Source organism: Apium graveolens, chromosome 7 (assembly GCF_009905375.1).
Source record: "Apium graveolens cultivar Ventura chromosome 7, ASM990537v1, whole genome shotgun sequence".
Classification (NCBI taxonomy): domain Eukaryota; kingdom Viridiplantae; phylum Streptophyta; class Magnoliopsida; order Apiales; family Apiaceae; genus Apium; species Apium graveolens.
The window spans coordinates 151,110,315-151,124,513 of NC_133653.1; the positions used below are offsets into that span (position 1 = coordinate 151,110,315).

Here is a 14,199-nt window from a genome sequence, read left to right on the forward strand (position 1 = left end):
CCTTATCGTCAAGATCAAGGACCTTCAAAGCCTCCTTCGTGAATCGGTTCAAGTAGTCTCTCAGGGACTCCTTTACTCCTTGGACTATGCCCATGAGGGAAGCCGAACTCTTCTCGTGTACTCTGCCACTAATAAATTGCTGGATAAAAGCTTGGCTCAAGTCTTTAAAGGATCCAATAGAGTTTGGGGGCAGGTGACTATACCACCTTTGAGCCATACCCAATAGGGTTTGAGGAAATGCTCGATACTTAATAGAGTCGTTCACGGGCTGTAGCAACAGGGCGTTAATGAAAGTCCTGACATGATTAGCAGGGTCGCCAGTACCATCGTATGTTTTGATGGTGGGCATCTTGAACTTCCTTGAGATGTGGGCGTTCATTATCTCGTCAGTGAATGGTGGGTTTGGATTATCAGGATCTCCTAGGGGCATAAGATCACTTGGATCAGCCCTTGGGGATAACAACCCTTCTTGGTATTGGACCATCCAAGTCTATGATTGGAGGAAGATCTCTCCGCCTCGGAGTAAGTGGGAGTCTTGGGATCAGGTACGTCTCCCGGTCGCGCTTCAACCTTTGGATCTCAGCTTCATGAGCCCTAGAAATCTTGAGGATTCATCCCTTAAGTGCTCCTGGGCCGCTGGTTGGTACTAGGCATCAGCTCTTTACCGGCACGCGTCCTTCTTGGAGCAACCACGTCATCCGATGATTCGAAGTCGCTATAAGAATAGGGTCCAGAGAATTCTTAATCCTCCAAAATAGGAGCCAAGCCACATATGTATTGGGGTGTCCGCCCTTGTGCTTCACTCTGATTATAGTGTCCACTTTCTATAGCCTCGGGGTATAGAGGCATCCCGTGAGGGGGACTAGTGGTCACGATCGTCGAGTATTCATACTTAATGGGTTAAGGGTTCAAAGGTGTATGTAACTGCTAAAATTGGGGATTCGTCCCTTGAGGAGCGGGGGATTCGTCCCTTATGGCTGAGCCTCGGTTGCTCCTACTAGGATTCCTCCTTGGGCGGAGGCATATGTTGAGTGCAGTGATACTTCCACCACTCATGTGATTGTTCGCGACGGGACAGTGATAAGTGGCATTTTATACCACTTAGAACGTCTTAAAATGGCTTAAGTTGGTGTCTTGAAATCAAGTATTTTGTGTATTTGATGCGTTTTTTTAGTGTTTGTGCGTTTCAGGGTAATAGTTGTATTTCGGGAGAGTAATCATCAATAATAAGCCTTGACATGTGTCTAGCATTGCGAGAGAGAAGAGAGGAGCAGATTACAGCGAAGAAACGGAGCAAAAATCAGACATTTTCCAGTAGGGGTCTGAGCGCCCGCTCAGCTATGCTGAGCGGCCGCGCAGAAAGCTAAGCGCCCGCTCAGCTATGCTAAGTGGCCGCGCTGGGTCGGGAAATTTTAATATTTATTTTAGACTCCTATTTCTGTTTGGCTTCCAACTTCTGAGTAATCTGAGTTTTATGGGACTTCTATATAAGTAGATTTCAGAGACGTTTCACGGGTGTTGAATTATTGTATTAATCGAGGAGCGAAGGAGATAAGGAAGAAGACCGTTTTAGCACACCGCAACGAAGAGGAAGCATGTTTCTTCTGATTCTTTATTTCGTTGTAACGTTGGATGATAGTTTTCTTTGCATTGAACCTATTTACTCTTGTGACATACTCTGGTTTAATATAATTAGTTTAGTTATTATTCTCTTGTGTTTATTTATCATGTTTTCATATGAACCCATGATGACGATAAGTGCTATCATGGGCTAATCGTGATCATGGGGTCGTAACGGATTTACTATGGAATTCTTTAGTTAGTTGCTTAATACCTTAGTGTGTGATAATTGTATGATATCTAGTATTGGTTGTGCGTATTCGTCTTATGTGGGTCGCGAACATATAAGATGGGGTGTTAATCTCTTGTGAAGCGACGGTGGATCTCGAGATTTAGAACTTGCCATGCTAGCATAGGTTCATGTATGATGTTGTATGATTAGTGAGTAACTCTAACCGTTTTATTCGCCCTGTGTAATCAAAAGGAATAACTTGTGCTTAATTCATTATGTTGTCAATTTCTGTAGACATATAGGGACTCAACATAATTGATGCATATTCAACTTCTATCTTAATTGTGGATGTTTGGTAGAATGGTATTAGTACAATGAAAGTTGCCTTTTATCAGTTTCATGTTATTCGATTAATATCATCACTGTTGCATGCTAAGGGTAATAACAATGACTATTGAAGAAAGTAGTAATGAAGTTGTGATCTCATGAGTGTTTTAATATTGTTAATTCGAAGTGTTAATTAAGTGGTTAATTTTAGTAGTTAATAATTAGTTAACAAATTTAAGTGTTATTGTCTTAACATTGAGAAGTAAACATACATTGGTGAGTGAGTTTAATTGAACATAATTAGTCTGAGTCTCTGTGGGAACGAATCTGATTTATATCTTATACTACTTGCGAACGCGTATACTTGCGTGAATATTAGCGCGTGTTTTCGCCCTAAAAAGTTTTTGGCGCCGCTGCCGGGGACTCGGCGTATTTGTTTAGTTTATGTACTTACCATCATTGGTCGTTAGGACTCAGTGATTAAGACGTGTTACTTATTGTTTTCGGTTGTGTTTCAGGTACTCTATCGAGCGTTTATACAAACTCGTTCTCGTACTTACAAGAGGACTTTGGATACAGCTGAGGAGACAGACGAAGTTCTTGATATTCCGGAGAAGATAGATTTTGAAGATTCGGATTCAGGAAGTGAGCAGAAAGAACCAGTAATCATGGGTGATCGTATTGTTCCGGCCGATCCAGCTCTTATGGACTTCTCTCGGCCTAAAATTGATGACATTCAGTCAAGTATTCTTCATCTGGCTATTCAAGCTAACACCTTTGAAATCAAGCTGGGCACTATTCAGATGGTGCAGAATTCTGTTTCTTTTGGAGGTGCTGCAACTGAAGACCCCAACATGCACATAAGGAATTTTGTCGAGATCTGCAATACTTTCAAATATAATGGTGTGACTGATGAGGCTATCAAGCTGAGGCTTTTCCCATTCTCACTGAGGGATAAAGCTAAGGACTGGTTACATTCTGAACCAGCTGGGTCCATCACTACTTGGCAAGATCTTGCGCAAAAGTTTCTGGTGAAGTTTTACCCAATGGCAAAGACTGCTGCTATGAGGAGTGCTCTTACTCAGTTTGTGCAGCAACCTACAGAATCTATGTGCGAAGCTTGGGAACGCTACAAGGAAATGTTGAGAAAGTGTCCACATCATGGAATGCACGATTGGATGGTAATCACTGGTTTCTATAATGGTTTGGGGGCCCAATCTCGGCCCATGCTCGATGCAGCAGCTGGAGGCGCCTTGTGGACCAAAAGCTATACTGAGGCTTATAATCTTATTGAGACTATGACTGCAATTGAGCATCAAAACCCAACTCAGAGGATGATGCATGGGAAGGTAGCAGGTATTCTGGAAGTCGATGCAGCCACCGCTATTGCAGTGCAGCTCCAAGCGCTGTCTATGAAGGTCGATTCTCTAGCTACCTATGGAGTCAATCAAATAGCTATGGTCTGTGAGCTTTGTGCAGGTTCTCATGCTACGGATCAGTGTTCTCTTGTCAACGAATCTGTTCAGTATGTGAACAATTATCAACGACAACAGCAGCCTGTGCCAGCTACTTATCATCCTAACAACAGAAATCATCCAAATTTCAGTTGGGGTAATAATCAAAATGCTATTCAGCCACCATATCAGCAAGGTGTGAGTAAACAGTTCAATCCACCTGGATTCCAGCAACCACAACAGTATGCTCAAAGACAATCATATCCTCAACAGGGAAGTGCAGCTGCATCCACTAGTGCTAATTTTGAGGAACTTAAGCTGTTGTGCAAGAGTCAGGCGGTTTCTATCAAGACCTTGGAAAATCAAATCGGTCAAATAGCCAATGCAGTGCTCAATCGTCAACCTGGAACACTTCCAAGTGACACGGAAGTACCAGGCAGGAAGGAAGCTAAAGAGCAAGTCAAGGCTATTACCTTACGGTCTGGGAAAGTTGCTGATGCTGAAAAGGCAAAAGAAGGAGAGGCTGAAGTTAGAGATGAAGAAGCTAAGAAAAAGGAGAAAGCGGCGGAACCAAGGAAGACTACTGTTGAACACACTCTGCCTGAGGGTAATACAGGGGAGAAACAGCTCTATCCTCCACCACATTTCCCTAAGAGATTGCAACAACAAAAGCTAGATAAGCAGTTCGGTAAGTTTCTGGAGGTGTTCAAGAAACTTTACATCAATATACCTTTTGCTGAGGCTCTGGAGCAAATGCCTAGTTATGCGAAGTTTATGAAGAGTATTCTTTCAAGGAAGGTGAAATTGGATGACCTTGAGACCGATGCTCTAACGAAAGAATGCAGCGCTGTGCTGCAGCAAAAGTTACCTCCAAAGCTTAAAGATCCAGGTAGCTTCACCATTCCTTGCACCATTGGCAAGTTGTCATTTGACAAGTGCCTTTGTGATTTGGGAGCAAGCATCAATCGGATGCCGTTGTCGATCTTTAAAAAGTTGGATTTTCCTGATCCAAAACCCACCTACATGTCTCTACAATTGGCTGATCGTTCTATTACTTACCCAAGGGGCATAGTGGAGGATGTGCTAGTCAAGGTGGATAAGCTCTTCTTTCCTGCAGACTTTGTTATTCTGGATTTTGAGGAAGATAAGAAGATTCCCATAATCTTGGGAAGACCCTTCTTGGCTACTGGCCGTACCTTGATAGATGTGCAGAAAGGTGAACTTACTATGCGGGTGCAGGATCAGGATGTGACCTTCAATGTATTCAAAGCAATGAAATTTCCTACAGAAGATGAGGAGTGCTTAAAAGTGGATGTGATTGATTCTGCGGTTACTTCAGAGCTCGATCATATACTAATGTCTGATGCATTAGAAAAGGCCTTAGTGGGGGATTTTGACAGTGATGATGAAGATGGCAACGAGCAATTACAATATCTTAATGCTTCTCCCTGGAGGCGAAAGCTGGACATGTCGTTTGAATCTCTTGGTAATTCTGACCTCAAGAATGCTGAAGGAAAGCTCAAACCATCAATTGAGGAAGCACCTACCTTGGAGCTCAAGCCATTGCCTGAACACTTGAGGTATGCTTTTTTAGGTGATGCATCTACTTTACCTGTTATTATTGCATCTGACCTTTCAGGTAGTGAGGAGGACAAGCTCTTAAGGATTTTGAGAGAATTCAAATCGGCTATTGGATGGACCATAGCAGACATCAAAGGGATCAGCCCTTCATATTGCATGCATAAGATTCTGCTAGAGGAGGGTAGTAAGCCCACTGTTGAGCAACAATGCAGACTTAATCCTATCATGAAGGAGGTGGTGAAGAAAAAAATTCTGAAATGGCTGGATGTAGACATCATTTATCCTATTTCTGACAGTTCTTGGGTGAGCCCCGTGCAATGTGTACCTAAGAAAGGAGGTATCACTGTGGTAGCAAATGAGAAGAATAAGCTCATCCCCACTCGAACAGTTACAGGATGGAGAGTATGCATGGACTACCGAAAGTTGAACAAGGCCACGAGGAAGGATCACTTCCCTCTTCCATTTATTGATCAGATGCTTGACAGGTTGGCTGGTCATGAGTACTATTGTCTTCTGGATGGTTACTCAGGGTATAATCAGATTTGTATTGCACCAGAGGATCAAGAAAAGACTACCTTCACTTGTCCATTTGGCACATTTGCTTTTCGCAGAGTTTTGTTTGGGTTATGTGGCGCACCGGCCACTTTTCAGAGATGTATGATGTCGAGGTGTTCATGGACGACTTCTCCGTCTTTGGACACTCGTATGATGAATGTTTGAATAATCTCCGTGTCGTGCTCAAAAGGTGTGTGGAAACTAATTTGGTGCTCAATTGGGAAAAATGTCATTTTATGGTACGTGAAGGCATTATTCTTGGGCATAAGGTCTCTAACAAGAGTCTTGAGGTGGATAAAGCCAAGGTGGGAGTCATTGAAAATCTCCCACCACCTATTTCTGTGAAAGGAATCCGTAGTTTTCTTGGTCATGCGAGTTTTTATCGGTGTTTCATCAAGGACTTTTCGAGGATATCTAAGCCGCTGTGCAACTTGCTTGAGAAAGATGTGCCTTTCAAATTTGATGATGAATGTGTGACGGCATTCAAGACTCTTAAGAAGAGTTTAATCACTGCGCCAGTTATTACATCACCGGATTGGACAGAGCCTTTTGAGATGATATGTAATGTGAGTGATTATGTGGTAGGCACAGTTCTTGGGCAGCGCAAGAATAATCTCTTTCATGTGGTCTACTATGCTAGCAAGACCTCAAATGGGGCCCAAATGAACTACACCACTACTGAGAAGGAGCTCTTAGCTATAATCTTTGGTTTCGAGAAATTTCGATCTTATCTGTTTGGGACAAAAGTGACAGTATTCACTGATCATACGACCATTCGCTATTTGGTTTCCAAGAAGGATTCGAAACCGAGACTCATTCGTTGGGTGCTCTTACTACAGGAATTTGAGTTAGAGATCAAGGATCGGAAAGGTACTGAGAATCAAGTAGCTGACCATCTCTCTAGATTTGAGAATCCCGAGTCTACTTCACAGGATAAGACATTGATCAACGAATCTTTTCCGGATGAGCAATTGTTCGCAGTTCAGGAGGAAGAGCCATGATTTGCAGATATTGTAAACTATCTTGTCAGCAATATTTTGCCTCCTAATTTGACCTCAGCTCAAAAGAAGAAGTTTCTGCATGAGCTGAAGTGGTATATGTGGGATGAACCATATTTGTTTAGACAGGGAGCTGACCAGATCATCAGGAGATGCATCCCGTTCTGTGAGACGGAGGGGATATTATGAGACTGCCACTCCACAGTTTATAGTGGACACTATGATGGTGAGAAGACGGCAGCTCGTATTCTGCAAGCAGGTTTTTTCTGGCCTACTTTGTTTAAGGATGCTCATCAGTTTGTTTTAAGGTATGATCGTTGCCAACGAGTGGGAAATTTGACGAGAAGGGATGAGATGTCGTTAAATGTGATGCTTAAAGTCGAGGTCTTTGATGTTTGGGGAATCGATTTCATGGGGCCTTTTGTCTCGTCCTGCAACAATCAGTACATCTTGCTGGCAGTCGATTATGTCTCAAAATGGGTAGAAGTCAAAGCTCTACCGACAAATGATGCAAAGGCAGTGTTGAATTTTCTTCATAAGCAGATTTTCACTAGGTTTGGAATGCCTCGGGTAATCATAAGTGATGAAGGGTCACATTTTTGCAACCGTAAGTTCACTTCTATGATGCAGCATTATAATGTGAATCATCGAGTTGCTACTGCCTATCATCCGCAAACAAATGATCAAGCGGAAGTGTCTAACAGAGAGATCAAGCGCATTCTAGAGAAGGTTGTTTGTCCGTCAAGGAAGGATTGGTCTTTAAAGCTCGATGAAGTTGTTTGGGCTTACAGAACAGCATACAAAACTCCACTTGGTATGTCCCCGTTTCAACTGGTGTATGGTAAGGGATGTCATTTACCTGCGGAGCTTGAGCATAAGGCCTATTGGGCGTTGAAAAAGTTGAACCTGGATCTAGATGCAGCTGGAAAGAAGCGAATGCTTCAGCTTAATGAACTTGATGAATTTCGACTCCAAGCGTACGAGAACAACAAAATGTACAAGGAAAAGGTGAAGAGGTGGCACGATAGGAAGCTACATCCCATGTTATTCATGCTGGGGCAACAAGTTCTCTTATTCAACTCTCGTCTCCAACTTTTTCCTGGGAAGTTAAAATCAAGGTGGTCTGGACCTTTTATTGTCAAAACTGTGTTTCCACACGGAGCGGTGGAGATTTTTGAGAATGAACCGGACCAAGCATTCAAGGTTAATGGTCAACGTTTGAAGCACTACTATGGGGACACGGCAAACCGAGAAGTGGTTAGTGCCATTTTATTGTCAACTTGAGGAAGGTACGCAACGTCAAGCTAATGACGAAAAAGAAGCACTGCGTGGGAGGAAACCCATGATTTTTTATTACAGGAACCCTTGGAAGTTAATAACCTATCCAAAACCACAAAAAAATCAGAAAAATCGGGCTGAATTGTTTTTTTCCAGTGACCCCCTGAGCGCCCGCTCAGCTCTGCTGAGTGACTGCTCAACAAGCTGAGCGCCCGCTCAGCTTTGCTGAGCGACCGCTCAGGGGTCGACTGAATGAATTTTTTTTAAGTTCAATAAAAATAAAAAAAAATTAGAAAATAAAAACATAAATTTCATCCCATAAAACCCACGACCTATTCCCCATTATCCCATGATTTTTACCCATAAACCCACTCCTAATCAAATTCTACCCTAATCCATTCCCTATATATATACATACACTTATCCCATATATCTCCCACACAACTTCTATACTCAAACTCTCTCCTAAACACAAAAACACAATTCGCAAGCACTTTTATTCAGATTCAATGGCACCCAAGAGAGCAAGGACTATTGATAGCAGCAGCACTGTGCCTACGGCTGATTCTTCGAGGGGTACTGCTACGAGGCCTCGTTTGAATGATAGGGCTGCGGAGGAGGAGTACACTAGGCTTTTGGGGAAGCCGATTCTGAAGGAGAGGGGGTTTTTACGATCGGGGAGGGATGGTGAGTTGTTACCTATGATTGCTGAGAAGGGGTGGATAGCTTTTTGTGAGTCACCTGAAGCAGTGCCGATGAGCGTGGTTCGCGAGTTCTATGCGAATGCGAAGGCTGAGAAGAATGGGTTTTCTGTGGTCCAGGGGATGACGGTGGATTATCATCTAGCGGCGATTCGCCGTGTGATTGGGCAGCGAGAGAGGAAGCCCATGGAAGAGAACTGGAACGAGAAAACTGCTGAGGATTTTGACTTGGATTTGATTTGTGCTACTCTCTGTAGGCCGGGCACAGTGTGGACCTTCAAGACTGGAACTAATGAGTATCGTCACTTTTCGGCGATCGCGATGAACAGGTATGCCCGTGCATGGAATGCGTTTATTTGTGCTAATATTCTACCTTCTTCGCATGCACATGAGGTCACAGTTGAGAGAGCACAGTTGTTATGGGGAATTTTGAATGAGGAGTACTATGTGGACCTTGGTGAGTTCATCTACCAAGGAATTCTGAAGTTTTTGAGGGGAGCTAAGCACATGAACATCCCTTATGCATCCACGGTTACTAAGCTTTGCCGAGCGGTGGGAGTTCAGTGGCCGTCTCATGAGCTGTTGCAGTTGCTGGCCGCTCCTATTGATTACGGGACTCTGAATACGATGCAGGAGTGGACCGGTGGTGAGCCCGATGAGCATGGCCTGGGTTATCATCTTCCAGGAGGGCGTCCAGCATGAGGTGCTACTATGGCGAGGCCTAGGCGTGATGAGGCTGGTTCTTCGAGAGCTCAGGAGGTTACTTCAAGACCTGAGATGAATCTGTTTTCTCTACAGCTATCTTACATACTGGGATGGCTGATGCCCAATATAGGAGGCTGTCACGGAGGATGGATGCTATGTATGAGACGCAGAGCAGGTTTGCTCAGGAGCTCACCCTTGCGCTAGGGACTGCTTTTTGAGGTCTTGGAGCTGACATCCAATGGCCAGTTTTTGGTGAGGACTCTGCATATCCGCCTCCTGATACACCACCCACTGAGGGTGATGATGATGATGACTCCGAGTAGGTATACCCTGTTTTCCTTTCTACTACCTTCACTGGGGACAGTGAAGATTTTAAGTTTGGGGGTGGTAGTTAAGGAATATTTTGTGTGTGTGTCATATAGCTGCATATTCATGATAGTTAGTTCATATAGTTGCATAATTTTTTGCCATATAGTTTTTTTTATAGCTTTATTTGTTTATCATATCATGTAGCTCATGCCTATACCATGATCCCTTTTGCGATGATTTACCGACTGATTTGTGATGTTGATGTGAGTGTAGTGATAGCATTAAAGTGATGTTGAGTCATGTAGGTTGATATGCATGCTAGAAGCACTTGTATTTTCACTAAGTCTTAGAGAATGCTTAAGGACTAGATTGTTGTTATGATCTGATTGTTTTAGAGGTTAATCTATTTATTATGCTTAGAATTTTATAATAGGTTCTTAGTGATAAAGGCATGAAAAAGAAAAAATTGAGTAAAAAATGGAAGTTGTTGCTAATTATGGCTAGGCGTCAATTGGCTAGTAGCCGGCTCGTATGTTATGCGAGTAGTCTAGGGTTGAGCAAGATGGAGCAAAACGCACTTGCTCAGAAATTTTGAAAAAAAAAGAAGAAAAAATAGAAAAAAAAGAAAAAAGAAAAAAGAAAAAAAAAGAGTATGTGTTTTTGCATAATTGATCACGAGTGGGCTCTTTGGTATTCGAGTTATTAAGTTCTTAGGGGACTTTGTGCTTAGTGACCTAAGGCTTTTAGAGTCTGGGATCCGCTAACCTAACGCTCGCTACATGGATACCATTGTATAAGTCTTTTGTGGACCTCACCCATTGCACGATCAAATAAGCATTACTGTTATTAATAAAAAGCATGATTCCGTAATAAGCTCCAGGATTCTCGTAGTGTTATAAGTCACTTTGTGCCTAGAATTTTTATTCTTTGTATAATCATGTGATTGCCTTGATGATAGTTGAGTCATAATAATTGATTTAGTTTTGGAGCATATCTGTTAAGCATCTGCACACACCACGTTTTTGGCTGTATGTTAGTTGACATGATTTGATTGATCTTTAGTCGCCTAATTACATTTGTTGAGATGTTGTAAGTTGGTTGGTTTGTTCGTAGTAAGGGAGATCGCTGCATTTCATATAGATTGCATTCATGCATATTTTTATTTGTTTTTGAGTCTGTGACGCTTGAGGACAAACATCGATTTAAGTTTGGGGGTGTGATAAGTGGCATTTTATACCACTTAGAACGTCTTAAAATGGCTTAAGTTGGTGTCTTGAAATCAAGTATTTTGTGTATTTGATGCGTTTTTTTAAGTGTTTGTGCGTTTCAGGGTAATAGTTGCATTTCGGGGGAGTAATCATCAATAATAAGCCTTGGCATGTGTCTAGCATTGCGAGAGGGGAGAGAGGAGCAGATTACAGCGAAGAAACGGAGCAAAAATCAGATATTTTCCAGTAGGGGTTTGAGCGCCCGCTCAGCTATGTTGAGCGGCCGCGCAGAAAGCTGAGCACCCGCTCAGCTATGCTGAGCGGCCGCGCAGGATCGGGAAGTTTTAATATTTATTTTAGACTCCTATTTCTGTTTGGCTTCCAACTTCTGAGTAATCTGAGTTTTATGGGACTTCTATATAAGTAGATTTCATAGACGTTTCACGGGTGTTGAATCATTGTATTAATCGAGGAGCGAAGGAGATAAGGAAGAAGACCGTTTTAGCACACCACAACGAATTTCTTGTGATTCTTTATTTCGTTGTAACATTGGATGCTAGTTTTCTTTGCTTTGAACCTACTTACTCTTGTGACGTACGCTGGTTTAATATAATTAGTTTAGTTATTATTCTCTTGTGTTTATTTATCATGTTTTCATATGAACCCATGATGACGATAAGTGCTACTATGGGCTAATCGTGATCATGGGGACGTAACGGATTTACTATGAAATTCTTTAGTTAGTTGCTTAATACCTTAGTGTGTGATGATTGTATGATATCTAGTATTGATTGTGCGTATTCGTCTTATGTGCGTCGCGAACATATAAGATAGGGTGTTAATCTCTTGTGAAGCGACTGTGGATCTCGAGATTTAGAACTTGCCATGCTAGCATAGGTTCATGTATGATGTTGTATGATTAGTGGGTAACTCTAACCTTTTTATTCGCCCTGTGTAATCAAAAGGAATAACTTGTGCTTAATTCATTATGTTGTCAATTTCTGTAGACATATAGAGACTCAACATAATTGATGCCTGTTCAACTTCTATCTTAATTGTGGATGTTTGGTAGAATGGTATTAGTACAATGAAAGTTTGGCTTTTATCAGTTTCGTGTTATTCGATTAATATCATCACTGTTGCATGCTAAGAGTAATAACAATGACTATTGAAGGAAGTGGTAATGAAGTTGTGATCTCATGAGTGTTTTAATATTGTTAATTCGAAGTGTTAATTGAGTGGTTAATTTTAGTAGTTAATTGTAGTTAATAATTAGTTAACAAATTTAAGTGTTATTGTCTTAACATTGAGAAGTAAACATACATTGGTGAGTGGGTTTAATTGAACATAATTAGTCTGAGTCTCTGTGAGAACGAATCTGATTTATATCTTATACTACTTGCGAACACGTATACTTGCGTGAATATTAGCGCGTGTTTTCGCCCTAACAGATAGGAGTGTCTATTCCACTATTATTTCTGCTCCATGTGTTTACTATGGTTGTTGTAGTCTTCCCACGGACGGTGCCAAATATTGTGGAATCAAAACTAGAGTACGTTAGTAATTAATGCTAGGGTTTGTGAGTTTCAAGCTTTAATGGTTGCTCTCGCATTTAGGAGTATCGGTCCTTGTAAGATGCCTACATATCTCTGTGTAGTAGAGAATCAAGCCAAAAATATAGTTCTAGGTTGAGGGGTAGAGCCCTTTATATATAGGTAAGTCTAAGGTTAGACTTGTGTTGGGAGACTTGGTGGAGAAGTCTCCAACTTAGATAGTGATTATGAGTCCTAGAGGGGAAGGAACTCCAGAACCTTCTATGTAGAACTTTGAGTCCGTTTAGGACACATGTCTCTGCTCTTCTAGCCGCATTGTGCCTAGTCTGTGAACAACTTGTGTTCGTGGTCCTTGACGACCTCTGCTGGTGGGCCTTGTCTACATGGACCGTCTTGAGTCTGCTACAAGTTCGGAACATACTGGTATATACCGGACTTCAGACAAGAAGCCCAAGTGTAATTAATGCGATATTTAATGTGTCTTTAGGATATATTTTCAATCCATATTACAATCGACATAATATAGAGTTGATATGAATTAAAATTTAAATTGCTAGAATAAGTTGACTTTAATATTAATTTGAATTAGAAATGCCGTTATAATTTTGTAAAAAGAAGTGTTGTAGTCGAAGAAAATAAAAAAGGTACCGTGTTTTACTTAAAAAGGATAATTGGTTTAATTATTAAAGTAAGGGTAATCAGGTAAAGTAATGAAATCATGAAGTAAGGGTAATTATATAAATTAACGAAAGACCGTTATACCGACCAAAATTTCAATGTTTTGTCTATTATATAATAGTATAGAGTAACTTATAACATGTGCCAACACGGTTAAACCTAGTTTTACTTTGTATTTTCATGTACTGATTGTTGTGTTGGACTATGACATTTTCATTTTTTTTTTTTTTTTTTTTACATTCATTAATTCTATATATGTTAAAAACAGCAAAAAAATGAGTTTTTTTTAAATTAAATTACTTATTTCAGTATGTGTAATTAAATATGAAAATATATAATTATTTAAATATTATTAACTTTGTTTTAAACTGATTTGGTTTCTTCATATTTATATCATCGGAGATATGATGTTATTATAAAGAATAAAAATTATCTACTCGATGTTTGCTTAAAAATTTTAGCTGAAAAAGAAAGTACCTATAAAATCAAGTAATAAGTTTTAAACAAAATTAATATAAGGTTTAAGAACATTTTCCCTTTCTTTCAAAAAAAGAACATCTTTCCTTAACATTCTTTCCTTTTACCTTAATCTAAGTTTTAAAAAAATAATATATTGATCCAAAACCATTCGATGCAAGAGTCGGTGCATTTAAATATTCACTTAAATTATTACAACCTTTATGTGGAATACATGACATATATATATAATCAATAATTTAAAGAACTAATGCATCATAATATACAATAATAACTCGTGCTAAATAATAAAATAAGAATTAAATAAAATTAAATAAGACTTTCGATGTAAACAGGTATTTATGTCCTTAAATTATTATACAAATATTTGTTTTTAATGCTAATTTAACTTGGGAACTTGGGTATGGTATAAAAAATAATATAAATATTTGTTATTGGCGAAATTCGAACCCAGGAACTTGGGTGATGTATTCTCTTACTATTTAAATCTATTGATCCTTATAATTTGATTAAAAAGTTCGACGGTCATGATTGAGGATAAATAAATCAAATAAAAAAGGTACCAAATTATATCTTATTTTAA

General features: G+C 40.3%; 1 non-coding gene across 1 annotated transcript; it reads right to left on the reverse strand.

Moving 5' to 3' along the window:
* Nucleotides 1–3,180: 3,180 nt before the first annotated feature.
* On the reverse strand, nucleotides 3,181–3,287 carry LOC141675513 (small nucleolar RNA R71). Its single transcript, XR_012556161.1, has one exon. It is a non-coding gene; the product is annotated as a small nucleolar RNA R71 (small nucleolar RNA).
* Nucleotides 3,288–14,199: the final 10,912 nt, after the last annotated feature.